The sequence below is a fragment of the Periplaneta americana genome, chromosome 3, assembly GCF_040183065.1.
Source record: "Periplaneta americana isolate PAMFEO1 chromosome 3, P.americana_PAMFEO1_priV1, whole genome shotgun sequence".
NCBI lineage: Eukaryota > Metazoa > Arthropoda > Insecta > Blattodea > Blattidae > Periplaneta > Periplaneta americana.
Window position 1 is genome coordinate 16,297,916 of NC_091119.1, and position 20,001 is coordinate 16,317,916.

Below are 20,001 nucleotides of genomic sequence, written 5' to 3' on the forward strand. Positions count from 1 at the left end.
TCTGTACCTGTACTTCCTCTCCACCCTTCTTCTCTCAGTGTCTATTTTTCTCACTGTGACTCTATTAGACCCAGTTTCACCAATCCTAGTTAAAGATTTAACATGTCGTTAAGGCAGTTTAACAGTAAACTTAACGGAAGAGATGTTTCATCAACTGTTGTTACTGTTAACATCACTGTTAAATTAACATGGCATACTCCCGCAGTTAAATCCTTAACGTCCTGTTACAGCGTGAATCATGGCTGCCAGAGAACATATGTTACACACCGCATTATTATATCGAGATACATTTGGAGTGAAAACAATTAGCTGCAATCACTGCTTCAGCATTTTTAATTATTCAGAATAGATATGTTCATAAATACTAAAATGGTTCATATTAATATTAGCACCGCATCCACAGTAAAGAGAAGATATGTGTTTATTAACATAAGCATTTCTGTGATTATTATTTCGTATTAATACTCAGATATAATTGCAGATTTTCAAAGCGATATTTCTTTGTTTCACTGATTTAACAGTTCACATGTAATTATGAACAATGACGTGTGAAGATATGTTAGATAATTATATAAGATATGAAAATAATGTTAACGCTTACTATTGTACTATTCAGCATCAAAATTATTTCCATTTTCTATTGGTTCTATTTGATCCTGGATGATTGAAAGAATCTTCGTATAAATATCAACTTTGAGAGTGAAAGTACAAGCGTTAGTTTTCAAATGTTCCACTGTATCTTGTGCATGACCCGTCTTAGCATTATTTTCTTTTCATATTTTCATAACATTGATTTGTTTCATAGTTTGCGTTTTCACATCCCAATGGCGATTGAAAATATTGGGTTAAAGAGACCCATGCTTGTTCCTTTTTCCTAATGAAAGTTCAATAACTACGTTTGAGTTCAATTACATTCATATAATTGCTATATCTACCAAAATAATTATAGTTCTCATATGAGGTAAAATTACAGCTCCTTACACTTTCTTTTCCTCGATTTCCGTTGTAATTATGTTAGTCTCCAATACTTCCATAATGTAAAAAATACAGTTCTCCGCTAAAACAAATGACTACACCAACTAAAGGCACATTCAGTAAACTTTCATACAATCACTGCTACTTTGATTCCTGTTACATTACTCTTAACATCATGTTACCTCAAATACCTGACTATAATAATACCGGACAGCTGTATACTAGCAGCATTGGCGTGAGTGCGAAATATCGCTGACCTGACATCTAGCGCAGAGGGATGGAATTACTTACTTACAAATGGCTTTTAAGGAACCCGAAGGTTCATTGCCGCCCTCACATAAGCCCGCCATCGGTCCCTATCCTGTGCAAGATTAAGCCAGTCTCTATCATCATACCCCACCTCCCTCAAATCCATTTTAATATTATCCTCCCATCTACGTCTCGGCCTCCCTAAAGGTCTTTTTCCCTCCGGTCTCCCAACTAACACTCTATATGCATTTCTGGATTCGCCCATACGTGCTACATGCCCTGCCCATCTCAAACGTCTCGATTTCAAGTTCCTAATTATGTCAGGTGAAGAATACAGAGGGATGGAATTACGTCCACATATACAAATATTAACATAGCGAGATTCGGACTATTGTTGAAAACGTGAGTTACTAATGTGGAATTATATATGAAACACTTAAGAAATGTTGAATAATATTTAATGTAAAATTATTATCTTATATCAAAGCTGCATATTATGAGAAATATTGCATACTTCATATTACTTTCAGTAATTAATTGTTATATATTTTTTCTTTGGTTTACCGAGACAAAATCAATCTGATATTAGGAATGAATTTACAGTAATGCTTTATATACGCATTGCTGACAACTGCAAAGATAAAATTGATAGTAATCTGATGCTTGTAATAATTAGTAAAGGCATGTGGACAACAATAAAACTTAATTTGATAAAACCTTAAAATCCAATACATTTTAACTTCTATTTATTTATTAGGTCTAAATAAAAAAAAATATATGTATTTTTCTATCAACACAAAGACGAAGGAATTAGGCCTACTAAAGAATGTTGTTGACTTACGTTTTATGAACTATCGGAAATCGAAAGTACGATTTGGAGCAATTTGTAATGCTGCAATTGTCACAATTTATTATAAACAGCACATATATACCCTGACATTTTAACACTAGTACTAATTCATAAAACTATTAACAAATAAACTAGCCCAGCAACAATATACATTGCAGTTGATTACAGCTTGTTTCGCGAGTATCTCCATCCCGGCAGGTAGGTAGCAGCACCATCGTCGTTCGCAAGTAAAACTGCTAGCTGTCCGGTATTATTATAGTAAGGTATTTGGTTACCTAACCAAAGTACCTCAAATGGTTGGTGAATCACTATTATACTAACAGGATGTTTAATTTATAACAACACGTTAATTAACATGCTGTTAGCGTTATTTTAACAAAGTTTGGTGAAACTGGGCCTTAGTCGTTTTTCTTTAATTCGGTCATTTAACTACTAATTCAAAAAATGGGTTACAACAGACCACAAATACGGACAATAATATTGATCGTTTTCCTATTGACCATTTGTAGCCTTTCCTGTGCAATGTACGTTTTAAAATTATAATTATGACAAGGTTTTACAAAAATACAAGTAAATAAAAGTATGACATACTGGCACTATTACCTGTAGTGAAGGTAATAACGCGACTTATTTTTTAGAACAAAGAAATATGTTTATAAGCAAAAGTGAGAAATGTACGATTATGTTATAGAATTAAACAACTACAAATGAATAGGGACAACAAAAAAGTCTCAATACTCATTACCAAAGCTCAGAACTTGGGGACTTGTGTGTCGTGCGCATGAGTAAGGTCACAGGTACAACGTATACAAAGCTCACCCTGCAAGAGCTCAGGGACAGTCGTGTGTACTAAGAAAGTCGTCACATCGAATGACAAGAAGACGAACGAAGAAACTGTGTCATGTCGAAGCAAATGACATTCAGAGAATTATAGGTAAACGGTCTGTTAGAGCAATGAGAAAATACGTGTTATTCGAATGGGTATTATAGAAGTTTGAAAATATATTTCTTAAATTTTAGGTACAGAATTTCGTGGAGGAATTCTGAGGAGATACATTATTTTCTTCGAATGGAGAGTTTATTTTTTGTAAGTTGTGCCACACATAAACTAGAGACTGGAAACGGGCATTCATTGAAAGACATTGCAGTCTCTTAAATCGGTGGAAAATTTGTCCATAGCCATGGATCAAGTCGTAGTGGAACCTTCCCTAGTAGTGACAGAGAAATTGAAAACTATTTTCGAGAAAAATTTAGGATACTTATCTTTCTCAGATACGAGATCAGCTAGCAACTGCTGAAAATTGAACAGTAAACAGTGACAGTGAAAACATTCAGTATTTTAAGTTTCCTCCCGTCACTTCATGTGACGTGGAAATAAGTTTCTTTCGTTTCAAATCATGTTTAACTAACAGACGAAGAAGTTATGGGTTCGAAAATCTTCGAATGCATGTAGTCATACACTGTAATAAAATGTACAGAGCAGAACTGTAAATTTGATATATTTTGCATTTTTTTTATATATATGCTATAAAATTACGTGTTTCAACCTACCATAATATTATCAATATGTTGTTCCGACCGGGAACCACCTTTATAGCAGACCTGACAGTACCTCTGTGCTGGAAGCGGGAGTTTGTTGACATTGAAGTCCGGTCGCTTAGCCACGTTCAAACACACAAGTCCCCAAGTTCCGAGCTTTGCTCATTACCACATAACTTTTAAAAATTCAATCAAGGTCACTTCATATTTCAAAACGAAACGTGTCGCTCAATTTTTTAGTAAAATGTGTGAGCTCAAGCGCGCAATTTTTCACTTAAAGATTGTTGAACTCACACTAGACAGAAATCTGTTTCATTGTTGGTTCCAGATGTTTAAGAAAGGTTCCTCTATAGACATTTCTCTGACTAGGGCTGCCAACACACATTTTCACGTAACTAACTACAAAATATTAAATGGCGTTATAACCTGCTTGGCGTTAGTACCTTCACTTACTCTAGGTTATTTAGCGTCAATGGAATTGGTGATAGGGAGATGTTACCCCTCCTCCAGTTCACCATTTGTTCCAGTGTATCCTTCACTAGGCAGTTTCATCTCAGTCAGTGACCCAACTAATTCATTTTCCTCTTCCTGATCAGTTTCAGCATTATTCTTTCTTCACCCACCCTTTCCAACACAGCTTCATTTCTTATTCTGTCTGCCCACTTCACACGTTTCTTCTCCATATCCACATCTCAAATGTTTCTATTCGCTTCTCTTCACTTCGTCGTAATGTCCATGTTTCTGTCCCCATACAATGCCACACTCCATACAAAAAACTTCACTAGTCTCTTCCTTAATTCCTTTTTCAGAAGTCCGCAGAAGATGCACCTTTTTCTAAGTAAATAGTATGTTACTTTCGGGAGGAAATTAAACACAGAATAAATATGGGAAATGCCTGTTATTATTCGGTTGAGAAACTTTTATCATCCAGTCTGCTGTCGAAAAATCTGAAAGTTAGAATTTATAAAACAGTTATATTACCGGTTGTTCTGCATGGTTGTGAAACTTGGACTCTCACTTTGAGAGAGGAACATAGCTTAAGGGTGTTTGAGAATAAGGTGCTTAGAAAAATATTGGGGGCTAAGAGGGATGAAGTTACAGGAGAATGGAGAAAGTTACACAACACAGAACTGCACGCCTTGTATTCTTCACCTGACATAATTAGGAACATTAAATCCAGACGTTTGAGATGGGCAGGGCATGTAGCACGTATGGGCGAATCCAGAAATGCATATACACTGTTAGTTGGGAGGCCGGAGGGAAAAAGACCTTTAGGGAGGCCAAGACGTAGATGGGAAGATAATATTAAAATGGATTTGAGGGAGGTGAGATATGATGATAGAGAATGGATTAATCTTGCTCAGGATAGGGACCAATGGCGGGCTTATGTGAGGGCGGCAATGAACCTTCGGGTTCCTTAAAAGCCAGTAAGTAAGTAAGTAAGTAAGTATAGTATGTTACTTATGGACAACTGTAGGATTACATCACAAATGTATTAGTTTTAACAGAAACGATGAATTGTCGTCTTATGAAGCATACGCGTATTTGTTAATTAAACTGCATAAAACGCCGATGTCTAACACAAAAGATACTCAATGAAACATAGTGGTAGAGTTTTATGTTGAAGAGTCGCTACACTCCGCATTTTTATTCTCGAAGAAGGTAGGCTATGTGTTCTACTTGAGAATCAACTCGTTTACATATAAATAGCAAAAGTTATTATGGATGTACGAAGTTTACTATGTAAAGGAATTTGTTTGCCAGCCACAGGGACACAGTACTGAAAAAAAATAGCTCGTCCAGTGTCTCCATTATCCTGTAAACCAAGACTCTATAGCTTCGAATATAACTTGGCAATAATTCCATAACTTTTATAATTTATATGTAAACAATGTAGGGTCCCGGAAGTTTACCATGTGCGACAAAATAAAAATGGAAATGTTAATATATGTAACGTAGGTCATCGCCATCGAAACTTCCATGGTCGCCATATAGGCCTAGTCTACTACTTCTTTACATCTTATCATCATCATCATCATCATCATCATCCTCATCATCATCATCATCATCATTCATTCACCACCCTTCGTTTCTTCCTCTCATCTTTTCTCTTTTTAATTCTGATCATATTTTTCTTAGTAATTGATTAACTAGCGGACTTACTCGTGTTAATTATGTAAGTCTGTGCGGCTTACAGCTGTTTCGGTGCTTCATTACATCATCCTCAGAGCCTACTACATCTCGGCGTCATCTCGAACTTCTCTGATTCAACACCTTTCAACAATCAAACGGACCCACATAACAGGCAGAGAAGTTCGAGATGACGCAGAGATCTAGTAGGCTCTGAGGATGGTGTGATGAAGCACCGAAACAGCTGTAAGCCGCACAGACTTACATAATTAACACGAGGAAGTCCTCTAGTTAATCAATTACTTATATTCAAGTGTTAAAAGTAGTGTACGCAAGATTCAAAATGGATTACATTTTTCTTTTTCTTTTAATTCTCAGTTTTCCTCTTTCATCCTCTCCTCGTCTTATTTTTTTCATTCTTCGTCGTTCCTCTACAAGGAACGATTCATCGGCTTTCTCAAACTTCCATTACAATGACTTCGGATTTGAGAGTTCGGGGACAACGTTTTTTAGTTGATTATCTTAGGACGCTATGGTTATTTAGCTTCTGAGTGAGATGGAGGTGATAGTACCAGCGAAATGAGTCAGGGTCCAGCGCCGAAAGTTAAGGCTGGTTCACAATAAACCGGGAACGGAAACTACAACGAGAACGAGAACGGAAATAATGTTAAAATAAATGTATTTAAATGTGAGCATTCATAATCAATTATTGTGAATGTTCACATTTAAATACATTTATTTTAACATTATTTCCATTCTCGTTCTCGTTGTCGTTTCCGTTCCCGGTTTATTGTGAGCCAGCCTTTACCCAGCATTTGTTCTTAATGGGTTAAAGGCAAATCACGAAAAAAAAAAAAAAAGTTCAACCAAATAACTTGTCCCAACCAGGATTTAAACCCGGACCCGCTAGTTTCACGATCAGACGTCAGATCGATAAATCTCGCAATGAGGATAATTCTTCGTGAAAAAACCCATTTCTCCGATGCCTCGTTTAGGAGCTACGCGACATAGTAGAAAAAGAGAGACAGGTTTTAGTGATATTCACAATTAATAATTATGAAGTGAATTATTAATTTATTTCACGTACTCTTGCGGACAGGTTACTAATGTCGTATCATTTTGCTGCCCCGTTTAAATGAAGCGTCCTTCAGAACACGCTTCCGTTGCTGACGGAGGATGTACCATTACGATGTGCGGGAACATGTGATTCCAACATGTCCCAACGTACTTCAGCCTGGTTGTACGACAATATCAGAACATCTACGTCTACGGGGATCATTGGATAGGGAGAGCGGGGCCTGTTGCGTGGCCAGCGTGGTCACCCGACTTCACTCCCCTAAATTTTTTTTTCTTTCTTTGGGGACATGTGAAGTGTACACCACTCGAATTGACACCAGAGAGGAACTGACTGTGCGAATATTCGCTGCTTTTGATGAAATTCGACACAGACCAGTAATGTTTGACAGAGTCCCATAATCACTGCTGCTACAGTGTAATGAATGTAATCAGCTTCAGGGTAGGCACTTTGAACATCTGTAACTTGTTAGCAAACATACTTTAAAAATAATTCATTTCATAAATGTTAATGTCACTAAAACTTGTCTTTTTTTCGATGTCAAGTAGTTCCTAAACGAGGCATCGGGGAAAATGAAATGATCCTCATTGCGAGATATATCGATCCCCAGAGTTTGTCGCAAAGGCCATGAATCACCCTGTAGAATATGTATGTAAATAAAAAGCTTGTTTATGTAAGTTAGGAAGTGGACATATTACGTTCACCTCCAAACACTTCAGAAGAGAAATCAATGTAACTGGTCCGCAAAAAACAAAACAGTTTTATAAACGTCATGGCCCACGTCCTGTCAAATTCTTCTCAGACAAACAACACGAGACGTTGATGCATAAATTAGATTTGAGGATTTTGGGAAACGCTAAGAACAGTAGGCGGTGACCACTTTTTTCATCTTTCAACTGTTTTTACCAGCTAATGGAGGCGGAGAGTGACATTCAGGCGGAGTTTGCTTCTAGAACTGAAGGACTGGTAAGGAAACTGTCACAGCGAATTTCACCGAGTTTCTGATAATATAACTTCTTCACGAGTCTCACTTCTGTCGGACGTTGGGTTCTGTAAACGTGAATGCAAGAGTGAACTATCGGCATACGACAGTCAGCTCGCAATATGGTGAATTTCATCCCTCTAATTCAGTGATGAAAAGAGTCCTGTACTGCGTGCATGTACTATGCAAGACTGACACGGCGCGCATTTTTGATTCATGAGGAACAGGTTCTTATCCGAAACGGTGAGGATGGGTTAAGTATTAACGAGTTGTTTCGATAGTGCAACAAAATGAAATGAAATAAAATAAGTCACGTATAAATAATTGAAATTATTCAATCAACTTCACGGGGAGCAATACCTGAAAGCCAGATTTGCATAATACACGTCACTGTTCGTTAACAGAAAACCACAATTCAAGTCACACAGAGTTTAAAAGGAAAAATTGAGCCGGTGTCTCGTACAGTTCTTGGTTAGCTCAGTCGGTAGAGCGTTGGCGCGTTCAACCAAAGGTCCCGGGTTAGATACCCGGCCCCGGAAAAATTATCCCTTGAAATTATTCAAATCAGGTTCATAGGGAGCTATACCTGAAAGCCAGATTTGCATAAAAATAATTAGCTTAAATTGTTTAAATAATTAATTCTAAATACGTCACTGTTCGTTAACAGAAAACCACAATTCAAGTCACACAGAGTTTAAAAGGAAAAATTGAGCCGGTGTCTCGTACAGTTCTTGGTTAGCTCAGTCGGTAGAGCGTTGGCGCGTTCAACCAAAGGTCCCGGGTTAGATACCCGGCCCCGGAAAAATTTTCCCTTGAAATTATTCAAATCAGGTTCATAGGGAGCTATACCTGAAAGCCAGATTTGCATAAAAATAATTAGCTTAAATTGTTTAAACAATTAATTGTAAATACGTCACTGTTCGTTAACAGAAAACCACAATTCAAGTCACACAGAGTTTAAAAGGAAAAATTGAGCCGGTGTCTCGTACAGTTCTTGGTTAGCTCAGTCGGTAGAGCGTTGGCGCGTTCAACCAAAGGTTCCGGGTTAGATACCCGGCCCCGGAAAAATTTTCCCTTGAAATTATTCAAATCAGGTTCATAGGGAGCTATACCTGAAAGCCAGATTTACATAAAAATAATTAGCTTAAATTGTTTAAACAATTAATTGTAAATACGTCACTGTTCGTTAACAGAAAACCACAATTCAAGTCACGCAGAGTTTAAAAGGAAAAATTGAGCCGGTGTCTCGTACAGTTCTTGGTTAGCTCAGTCGGTAGAGCGTTGGCGCGTTCAACCAAAGGTTCCGGGTTAGATACCCGGCCCCGGAAAAATTTTCCCTTGAAATTATTCAAATCAGGTTCACAGGGAGTTATACCTGAAAGCCAGAGTTGCATAAAAATAATTAGCTTAAATTGTTTACACTGTGGGCATTTCTTAAATTCTAAATAAATCAACTCGAACTAAAATGTATATTAAAACAAAAACATATTCCTTATTCTTCTAATATTGTTATTATCCGATTTATTTACTGATGTCTGTAAAATTTATGTAGACCAAATCCTAACCTTTGCTATAATGAACTGTACGAGCTCATGCTTATTTCGGATAACTTTAATCTGCATTACACTATTTTAACGAAAATGTTGAATAAATTTCAATTTTAAGCTTCTTGAAGAAAGGTCTTTAATAATGCATAACATTCAGGGTGTACACTACGATTGAATGAGCTTACTTATAGTCCAAGTTTATCATTACGAAGTCATTCAGAAGGGATTCAAGATCTACTCCATCTCCATGGTGACGAATGTAATATGTTTTATAATGGCGCCATAAATGGAATTTTCTAACATGGCAATACCGTAACTTGTCCACAAACTGAACACTGGTCTCACAGGCTTCTTTCTTTTCTTTTCCTTTCTTTATTCGTTTTATGCTTTTGCTCAAGCTTTCTTTTTTCTTAATTCCATCAATTTTGTTACAACTACTTATCTTCTTTTCCATATCTAAATCTAATCGACATGAATATCATACTCGAAGATAAAAGTCTACTTTCCCATTGATTGAGCCTAAAAGTCATACAAGTGCAGTACTTAAACATGGTGCTAGTTTCGGCCCAAGACTTTATAATAAAATTACAAATCATCTTTCAAATTTGAAATATTTTAAAATTGAACCTTTTAAAAAAGAAATTTATAAAATTGTGTGTACTTTTTACCTTTTATTTCTGTCGACTATATTCATGTTTTTATTGATTGGCAGTGGTTTCTGTCTGATTGTACTTTATATTAAATGTGTATTTTATCTTTTTTTTTCTTATGTGCCAATTGTCGGTCTGAATTAAGTTAATTAGTTTATTTAGTAAACTGCCTTGGTATATTTTATGTTATGTTATTGGCTAAGACCAGACCGTACACGAGCCTGGCTTTTACGTTATATACTTTTGAATTGTACTCACATTGCTTATTAATTAAATAAGAAAATAAATAAATATCTGTATTACGAAAATTATCTATTAGGTTTGTTCCAGCACTTTTAAGAATCGATTCTGAATTGCTTGCTTCTTTTTAAATAGGTTATTTTACGATGCTTTATCAACATCTTAGGTTATTTAGCGTCTGAATGAGATGAAGGTGATAATGCCAGTGAAATGAGTCCGGGTCCACACCTGTGGAGTAACGGTCAGCGCATCTGGCCGCGAAACCAGGTGGCCCGGGTTCGATTCCCGGTCGAAGCAAGTTTCCTGGTTGAGGTTTTTTTCCGGGGTTTTCCCTCAACCCAAGATGAGCAAATGCTGGGTAACTTTCGGTGCTGGACCCCGGACTCATTTCACCGGCATTATCACCTTCATCTCATTCAGACGCTAAATAACCTAAGCTGTTGATAAAGCGTCGTAAAATAACCTACTAAAAAAAATGAGTCCGGGGTCCAGCACCGATGGTTACCCAGTTTCCTCATATTGGGTTGAGGAAAAACCCAGAAAAAACCTCAACCAGGTAACTTGCCCCGACTGGGAATCAAACACGGGCCACTGGTTTCGCGGCCAGACGCGCTAACCGTTACTCCACAGTTGTGGACGAATTGCTTGCTTACGAACAGTAGCCCAATATGCGTTTAAACAAGACTAGAACTGATTCCGAATCGATATTGAACTCCCAGTTCCCTTTTCTACAACGTGCTTTAGAACTCGTTCGGAACGAGCGAAATTGGTTCTCGATTTTGAGCAGCAACTGAGAATTCTGAACTGCTGGCGCATGCGCACATTGTTTAATCTGAAATTATGGTTCGTAAAATGCTTCGAGACTAGGCAGGTTAACATAAAAATAATAGCACTTAATGAGTGATTTGAAAGGTGTTAGCGATATATTTTACGAAGAATTAAGCCTGGAAGATGAATATAATTTTAATATAAGAAGAAAGTCGGAAGGGCATGAAAGAAGAGTTCAAGAAACGTTCCAACAACGTAAAATCCCGAACACAACTAGCGCATACGTCGAAAGAAGTTCGGTATTATAGACTCGTCGCTCTAATTTCCGGCAGGCAATCGCGTTGCAGGTCGGCTACATTTAAACGTGTGCGTCTTGTGATTCGCTAATGAAGACGTTATTCATTTCTTAAGGCTCGATAAATACTTAATATAATCGCCCGCCATTTTGGCTCTTTCGTTGGCGTTCGCAGAAAGCACACGAAGACGTTATTTGCCGCTCAGTTATTTGCTGAATTACAGTGCGTTTGATTTATTATCATAGGAGCTACAACATGATAATGTTTAACGGTGTGGCTAATAGATCCCTCGTCTGGTAGCTCAGCAACGAAAGAACAAAAATGGCGACGATACTGCCTACCTAGACTTTATAGAGCCTTGACTTCCTAAGACGTAAGCAAAGAGGAGGAGTCACGCCGGGAATAACAGCGTCGCGACTATAGTTGGGAACGCGTTCTGAATTGCTTGCTGAAACAACCCTATTATATTCCCGAAATATGTATCTGCACTTGTTCTACGATATTAACAATTATTTTAATGTTGGTGTTATAAATTATTTTCCTTTCACTTCTATGGATCTTGTGTCCGGTGTCCTCGTTTTGAACGCCACTGTACGTTAAGTGTCTAAAGACCCATTCACAATGAAAATTAAACATAAACATAACGTAAGCATAAAACCTTGTGTCCATGTTATTTAATGAAAGCATTCACAATGAATTACATAAGCATAAACTTAATCTTAATCATAAAACGTTAACATGAGAGTTTGCAAACTTCAAACTTTCATGCTTATGTTTATGCGATTTGGAAACAGTACACAAGCGGAAAGCGTGTTTTCACTTTTTGTTTAACATCTCATGGGCTTTGCCTACAGGCAATATTTTGATCTATTGGCCGTGATGATAGCTAGGCGCGCAACATGGAATCATATGACGAAAAGTTGATTATTTTACATCTCCGTTTCTTTGATTTCAAGTATTGAAAGCCATATACTAATGCCATAGTAGTTATTAGAAACATAAATTGAATAGCTACATCGTCAGTCATTGTGCAATTCTCCATTTTTATGTAATAGATTCTGTAGTTTTGTTGATTCGGTATGTTTGTTTCCACACACGTGTTATGTTTACGTTATGTTTAATTTTCATTGTGAATGGGCCTTGGCTACTTAAGTTTGTGGCATATGTTTATGTGCTTATGTTAATGTTTACGTTATGTTTCATTTTCATTGTGAATGGGCCTTGGCTACTTAAGTTTGTGGCATATGTTTATGTGCTTATGTTAATGTTTACGTTATGTTTAATTTTCATTGTGAATGGGCCTTAACATATTACAATCAATGGAGGTAGAAATCAGTGATTAAATTAATTCGAGAGAAATCACATCTACTCGAGTTCAGTGAAGCACCAACAAGGATTCATATTTTAAATTGGCACCTTCCGTTTCCCTTCCAACAGCGAGAGCCCTGTGCTTACCCAATCAAAACGCAATTACACATTCCCTCGTCTGAAATGAAGAACAAAGGATTCTGAGAGCAAGAAACGAATTGTTTGTTATCTTATTCATCACCGCCTGGGTTGTGTATAATTGAACATTTCCCATTACAGCAGATTACATCCTTCAGCGGCGGCAGTTTCGCAATTACACACAACGGTAACCAAGGGAACACACACAATGCTCAAGACTGCCGAAATTGCCAGCCGTCTGGGAGGCAACTCGATGGAAACACTCTCATATTGATTGCTGTATAAGTAAGACGATTATAACATCCTCAACCCATTACATGTTTCGTCTATTTTGGTCAGCAAATTTACAAAAAAAAAAAAAATGTAATGGTAACCAGGTAAGGCTAACATGAAAAAAAAAATACATTTTTGGTTTAGAAATATACAGAGCAACTCAAAATGATGGGCCTGATTTCAGTAACATCTTGTGTGAAATCTAATAAACATATCGTATTGTGAGACATGTGCTTCGAAAGGTAAAATTTCAAAGTTTTCTTCAGACACATCATCAGTGTTCTATGCGAGCACCCTGCGTAACATGACAAACATCAAGCCGATAGTCAATCTCCTGCCAAACCCTTTGTATTGTATTGTATTTATTAACATTCCATGGTATTCATACATTGCTTACAGCTTGAATATGGAACAAGTCAAAAACTTAATACTATTATAAAATCTTAATTTATAGTCACAGTCTAGATGAAATATATACAGACGAGATTTACAATATAGTCTACTAGTACAACACAAAGTTTTAGTATCAATTTCATGAAGTGTTATTGAATGTCATGAATTCACCTACAGAGTAGAAGGCGTGAGAAATTAGGTACTTCTTTAATTTGGCCCTAAATAATTTTATGTTTTGAGGTCATTTTTTATATCGATTGGGAGGCTATTAAAAATTTTTACTGCCATATAACGCACTCCTTTTTGATAGCACGATAGACTTGCCGATGGAGTATGAAAGTCATTTTTGACGTGTATTTATGCTATGAAATGTTGAATTAGTTACAAAGTTTTCAAGATTACATACGAGGAAGATTATTAATGAAAAGATATACTGGCAAGCCATGGGCATTATTTGTAGTTTTTTTTAAATCGATTCCCTAGATTTGGCACCTACTATTATTCTAATTACTCTTTTTTGTAATAGAAATATACTGCTACTATCTGTGGAATTTCCCCAGAATAATATTCCAAAACTCATTACCGAGTGGAAGTATGCAAAATATGTTGTTTTTAAGATATTGATATTTACTAGCTTTTGCATAGATCTAATAGCAAAACAAGCTGAATTTAATTTGGGGGTAATTTCTTTAATATGATTTTTCCAATTTAACACATTATCGATTTTTAAGCCAATAAATTTAGTTGTTGTTTCTAATAGGGATCTATTGTTAATTATTGCGCTAGAAATTTGCGACGTTGAATTTGGACAGGATTTAAATTGAATTATGTTAGTTTTGTTACAATTTAATATCAATTTATTGACTGGGAACCAGTCATATATTTTGAAGAGAATTTCCTCTGTTGAAGGTCACGGTAAATCTCAGCAATGGCTGCTGTGATGCGGGTCGTCCAGTGTCGTTGGAAGTGGTGGTACGTAAACATGATCCTTTACAAAACCCCACATGAAGAAATCACATGGGTTCAAATCGGAGAACGAGGTGACCAACGAAGCAAATGTGCGATCCATCGTTGTTTCAATGCCCCATTGAGGTGGTCCCGAACACTGCCATGGTAATGCGCCATCCAGTTGAAAAATGAAGCATAGTCTGTATCTTTTAAGGATTGAACCAGTTGCAATTGCACATAATATCACTTACGAATGGCCTTCCCAGTACGTGGGTTTATACGATACTTGGTTCGGAAATGCCGCTGAACACTAATCACAGAATTTAAGAGACATTATTATTGGTCCGACAAGTTAAATAGGCTATATAATATAAAATAATTGATAAAATCCTTCAATGACTGTCTTAGTTTATTTGCCTAATAAATTATACAAATAAAAAGCAGGTCATAGTTACAATTATAATGTGACTAGCGTTTTCGCATTGTGTGGCATCATCAGGTCTAAAAGAGTAACATACAGTTTTACAACACATATACAATTTTACACACAATACAATAATAATACACAATACAATTTAACACAATAATAATAAAACATAAAATAAAAACAGTTGTTAAAGGTAAAAGAGAAGATGGAAACGATACGATAAAAGAACTTAAATGGGAAACTTTGGAAAACAGACGTAGGAAAACTAGAATAACATCATTGTATAGAGCACATCTAGGTCAGAAAGCATGGGTAGACATAACGGCTCGGTTAGAAAAGCCAACGTACTATGGTAGGAACGATCATGATTTTAAAATCAAATGTAGGAAACAGAAAACGGATGCAGGTAAATTCTCATTTTTAAATAGAACTATAAATGATTGGAATGACCTACCTGCAGCGGTCTTTGAGGGCTGTCCTTCCTTAAGGAGATTCAAGAATAATTTAAAAAGTTGTATATAAAGTGAAAATTAAAATTAAGGTGACATTCAACATTTAATTTTTTTAAGGTGACATGTATTTATCTAGGCTGACGAGTTTACTTCCTTGGTTTGAATTGTAAATTATTTAAAACTAGCGTGTAAGAGGGCCTTAGACTAGAAATGTTTAGTTTAAATGTAGTTCTGTTTATAAGTATGCATAAGGATGTAATTATTTGACTTATTTGAACTGTTGTATCAGTGAAGCGAGGTGAGTCAGTGAAGTTATGGTTTTACAGTGCAGTGAACAGTTCCGATCAGTGATAATTTATAGCGTCAATGAAATGTGTTCTATAGTGTCAGTGAAATGAGTTACAGAGTGTCAGTGAAATGTGTGCTAAAGTGTCAGTGAAATGCGTCATAGTGCCACTACAGGGAATGATATGAGAGTAAAGTGAAAGACTATTGAAACTTATGTAGGACCTATAGATAATTATGTAGGTTGTATTGTAAAATTAGGTATTTTATTTTATGTTTTATTATTATTGTGTTAAATTGTATTGTGTATTATTATTGTATTGTGTGTAAAATTGTATATGTGTTGTAAAACTGTATTGTGTATTGTAAATTTTATTGTGTATTGATTATCATTTTATTGTGTATTGATAATATTGTATATACCACTGCCACCGGGTGCTTGCCCACTTGCAGTGTAAATAAATACATACATACATATAGGCTATCAATATTATGAACATAAAAACATGAAGAGTGTGCAAATATAATATGACCTTGTAAAATACATAACGAAGAATATAAAATCATTGATTACAAACAATACCATATGGCTGAATTCACAGGCACAGAATTGCGAGCGAAACCAATTATTTGGATGTTCAATTATTTACAAAAGTAGGTTTCAATATTTTGAATGTAAGTAATGAATATTCTTACAAAGTCAATGTATTAAAATTGCCAGGTAGCATACATTAAAATAGAAGTCTTCAAAGAAATTACAGTGTTTGTTTTATCAATTATTTTATATTACTAATCATAGAGTTGTTTACGTGATAATCAAGCACGCAGAAGTATTTATGTTCTCCAGTCATTGCTATTTTCCTTCACTGTTCTGCTACTGACTCCTTGCGGGCGAAAGTGAAAACAATGTGGGGAAACTAAACTTTAAAAATTTATAAATTTGAAATTTTAATTCATTTTTTGTGGGTTTTCCAATAAATCAAATAATATAGTTTCAATACTTCAGTCTCTGACTTATTTATTGCAATGTCAACCAAAATTATTTTTGTTAACACATTTCAATTATATTATAAACGATTTCGCTCTGTGCGGGCATCTTAAGACAATTGTATAGATATCAGTACTTAGTGTATAAAAATCAATATTACATAATACGGAAATGTGACCAATTATACAAACTTTAAAAATTTTAAAATCTATTAAAACACTTTTAAAAAACAATCTAACTAAGGAAAGAACATGATTGAATAAACCAATTACATTTTATAAGAAATATGCATATTTAATAGCATATTGTAATTGTCATAGCAGGTTGTTATTATGTGGAGTCGTTGAACTATACTGCAATGATGAATGTGTAAAAACTCGTAAATGAGCATTTAAAAATGAGAAGCACAGATTAAATATGCATATTTGCACATGAAATATTTACAAAAAAATAAATAGATGTTTATGAGGTCAGAGATGAATATTATGATTGGTGTATAAACGTGAGTAAAATGCATTGTGAAATAACAAGGAAAAAGGAAAATAAGGAAAAGCAAGGGGAAAAGGTAAGTGTAAATTACACAAATATAAGAAAAGAAAAGTGAAATTGCCTGTTAACAATTATATTGTAAAGACTATTACACTCTTACTACGTCATACTACTTTTGACCAATAAAACGGTACGAAAGGACGTATTTCAACCAATCATGGCTGCTTATCGCACAATTTTATCGCGTCCCTAGCATTTGTTTAATTTTATCGCGTCCCTAGCATTTGTTTAATATTATCGCGTCCCTAGCATTTGTTTAATTTTATCGCGTCCCTAGCATTTGTTTAATATTATCGCGTCCCTAGCATTTGTTTCTTTGTTTGCCAACATTTGAAACTGCGCTGGTCTGGACGTCAAAAAAAATTTATATAAAATTATAAATCACTCCAGTCGATGCACAGCAGTTTCAAATATGACTCGCATTGGCATTCAAGAACAAGAATTAATAAAAATCACTGATCATACCTATGCATCTTCTGAAATCCGATTTACAAATAAATGAAGAGCACCATTCGGAAATCCTGAATAAGTTGAATACACCATGTAGGCCTAAATCAACGAGTTCCACTTCTATTACGCACACGTCCAATATAACATCAATTGAACCACCAACCACATTCAAATTTGAAAACTGTACATTCAATAATTATTCCTTTTAAAATTATTCATTCGGAAATTCTGAATAAGTTGAATACACCATGTAGGCCTAAATCAACGAGTTCACTTCTATTACGCACACGTCCAATATAACATCAATTGAACCACCAACCACATTCAAATTTGAAAATTGTACATTCAATAATTATTCCTTTTAAAATTATTCATGTTTATTTTTTATGTCATCGTCGTTAATTAAAACTTTTCAAACACTTGTGTACAGTATATTAGTTAGGTTATGTTATAGCTTCTGCTATATGATATTATGGATAGTCACGTATCAGAGATTGTTTAATATTAAGATTTATTAAAAATCATCTGTCAAGTGACGTTGATTACTGGGATTCGGATAATTGAAGTGGAATGTTGCATTTTAATAAAAATGAAACTGAATCAATAATGCCTTCTTGACTAGTAACAGTCCACAGAGTTCAATGATGATTCCATAGTTGGCACAACTGATACCGGTAACAAGAAAACATAATCATAAAACACTACTGCCATCTAGCGTGATGTTGAGATGGTACAATAATAATAATAATAATAATAATAATAATAATAATAATAATAATAATAATACTTATTTGTCAGAAACCAGTGTACAAGGCCTGGATATGACATCGTCAGGTTCGATAGTTGATACATTTGAAGACAGTTGTATTTTCATAAGCCAATTAATATTTTATTGTATTGGAGTACTTTGTTACTTCTAATCTTTATATACTTTCTTCTAATCGTGTAATAGTCAATTAAATCCCACTCGAGTTTTGATTTTCTCTAGATAAATTAAAACCTCTAGTGAGATTACTGTTGATAAAATAATGGTTAAAAATTGTCCAATATTATTATGATATATTAATGTTACTGTGAAAAGAATGAACATCAAAGAATTATAAATATGTCATTACAAAGATGACATCGAAATTATGGAGCGTAGTATAATAATCTTATGCTGCCGAGGACAATCGCTAAATATTGTCAAATATTGATTAAATAAGTCAGAGACGGAAGTATTGAAACTATATTATTTATTAAAATTTTATCTTCCGAAGCACACGTGTCACAATACAATACGTTCATTTGATTTTACACAATAAAATACTAAAATCGGGTCCATCATTTTGACTTGCCTTCTATGTTGAGTTTTATTAGAATACCATGGGATTAACTTTTGTACCCTAGGGTGCTATTCATAGACATTTCGCAGCACGCGCTACGAGCGTACTAAGCTAGCCCCGGCTATCCACTGGTTACTTGTACAGAATTCAAATCATATCCTATCGCTAACACTGGTTTATGAATACGAAAAACGCTGATCATCCACCGGAAACCCGCGCTAAAAGAGTCTATGAATACGGCTGTCGTAGAAGTCTGTCGCCTGGGTTCGGAACCAGTGTGTGACAGCCGTCTGCACCTCTCTGTTGAACCCACGCCACGTACGACAAATGTCTCAGTTCCGGTGAGGAATATGTAGAAAAATTGCTCAACAATACTGCTGTATCTGTTCCAATAAATCTTTTATTTCTGTACACGGCCCCAGGAAAACTTATTTTTTGCAGGGCCCTCGTAATTGCGCGCGAGTGGCCAAAATTTGTATAAGAACTTGTTTTGACATTATTAACATGGTGGAAGCAAAAAAAAAAAAAGTATCTGTACACATAAGAATTTTTCTGATGTTCTTTCGGCGATGATCACTAACGTTGTACGCTCGGTTATCATTAGGGACCGGATTTTTATGTAATTACGTATTATATTCCTTTCCACCTAACCGTATATAAATAACAAATATTTGCGAGTCTTGTAATTAGTATTAATATATTAAAATTTTATACTACATATTTTTACATATTTACCCCACATTACATATTATGGCTTGGTATTACATAAATCTACATATTTAGGGGTTTTATTCATTTTTACTTCTGTAGAAGGAAAAAAAAATTCTGCTGGGGAAGTTTACAATTTGAAATACACAGATTTAAAAAGCCTTTTTACCTACCCAAGAAAGGATATATTTCGGGACGAAATATAACGTCCTTACTTCCAGGAAGTGATAGAGGCACTCACCCCATACATCCCACTGTAAATATGAGTGAACAAAAGGCAACCTTTCTCATACAACTATCTTGTATTGTAAAAATCACTCAGAAAGTAGCGTTGTCTTCATGCAGTTGATGGGACGAGGACGACATGATTTGTCTCGTGTTCTGCACACGGGATGTTCCGAGCAATTAGAAAGTATGGTTCTCGGCTGGAATAATCCTATCCTTCTGAATGAGACA

The 20,001-nt window shown here is 35.4% G+C and overlaps 1 protein-coding gene across 4 annotated transcripts in view; it reads right to left on the reverse strand.

The window, feature by feature from the left end:
• The window catches only part of Fak (protein tyrosine kinase 2 Fak), a 768,667-nt gene that overhangs the window by 411,080 nt on the left and 337,586 nt on the right, over positions 1-20,001 (reverse strand). The gene's annotated exons all lie outside the window — the stretch shown is intronic.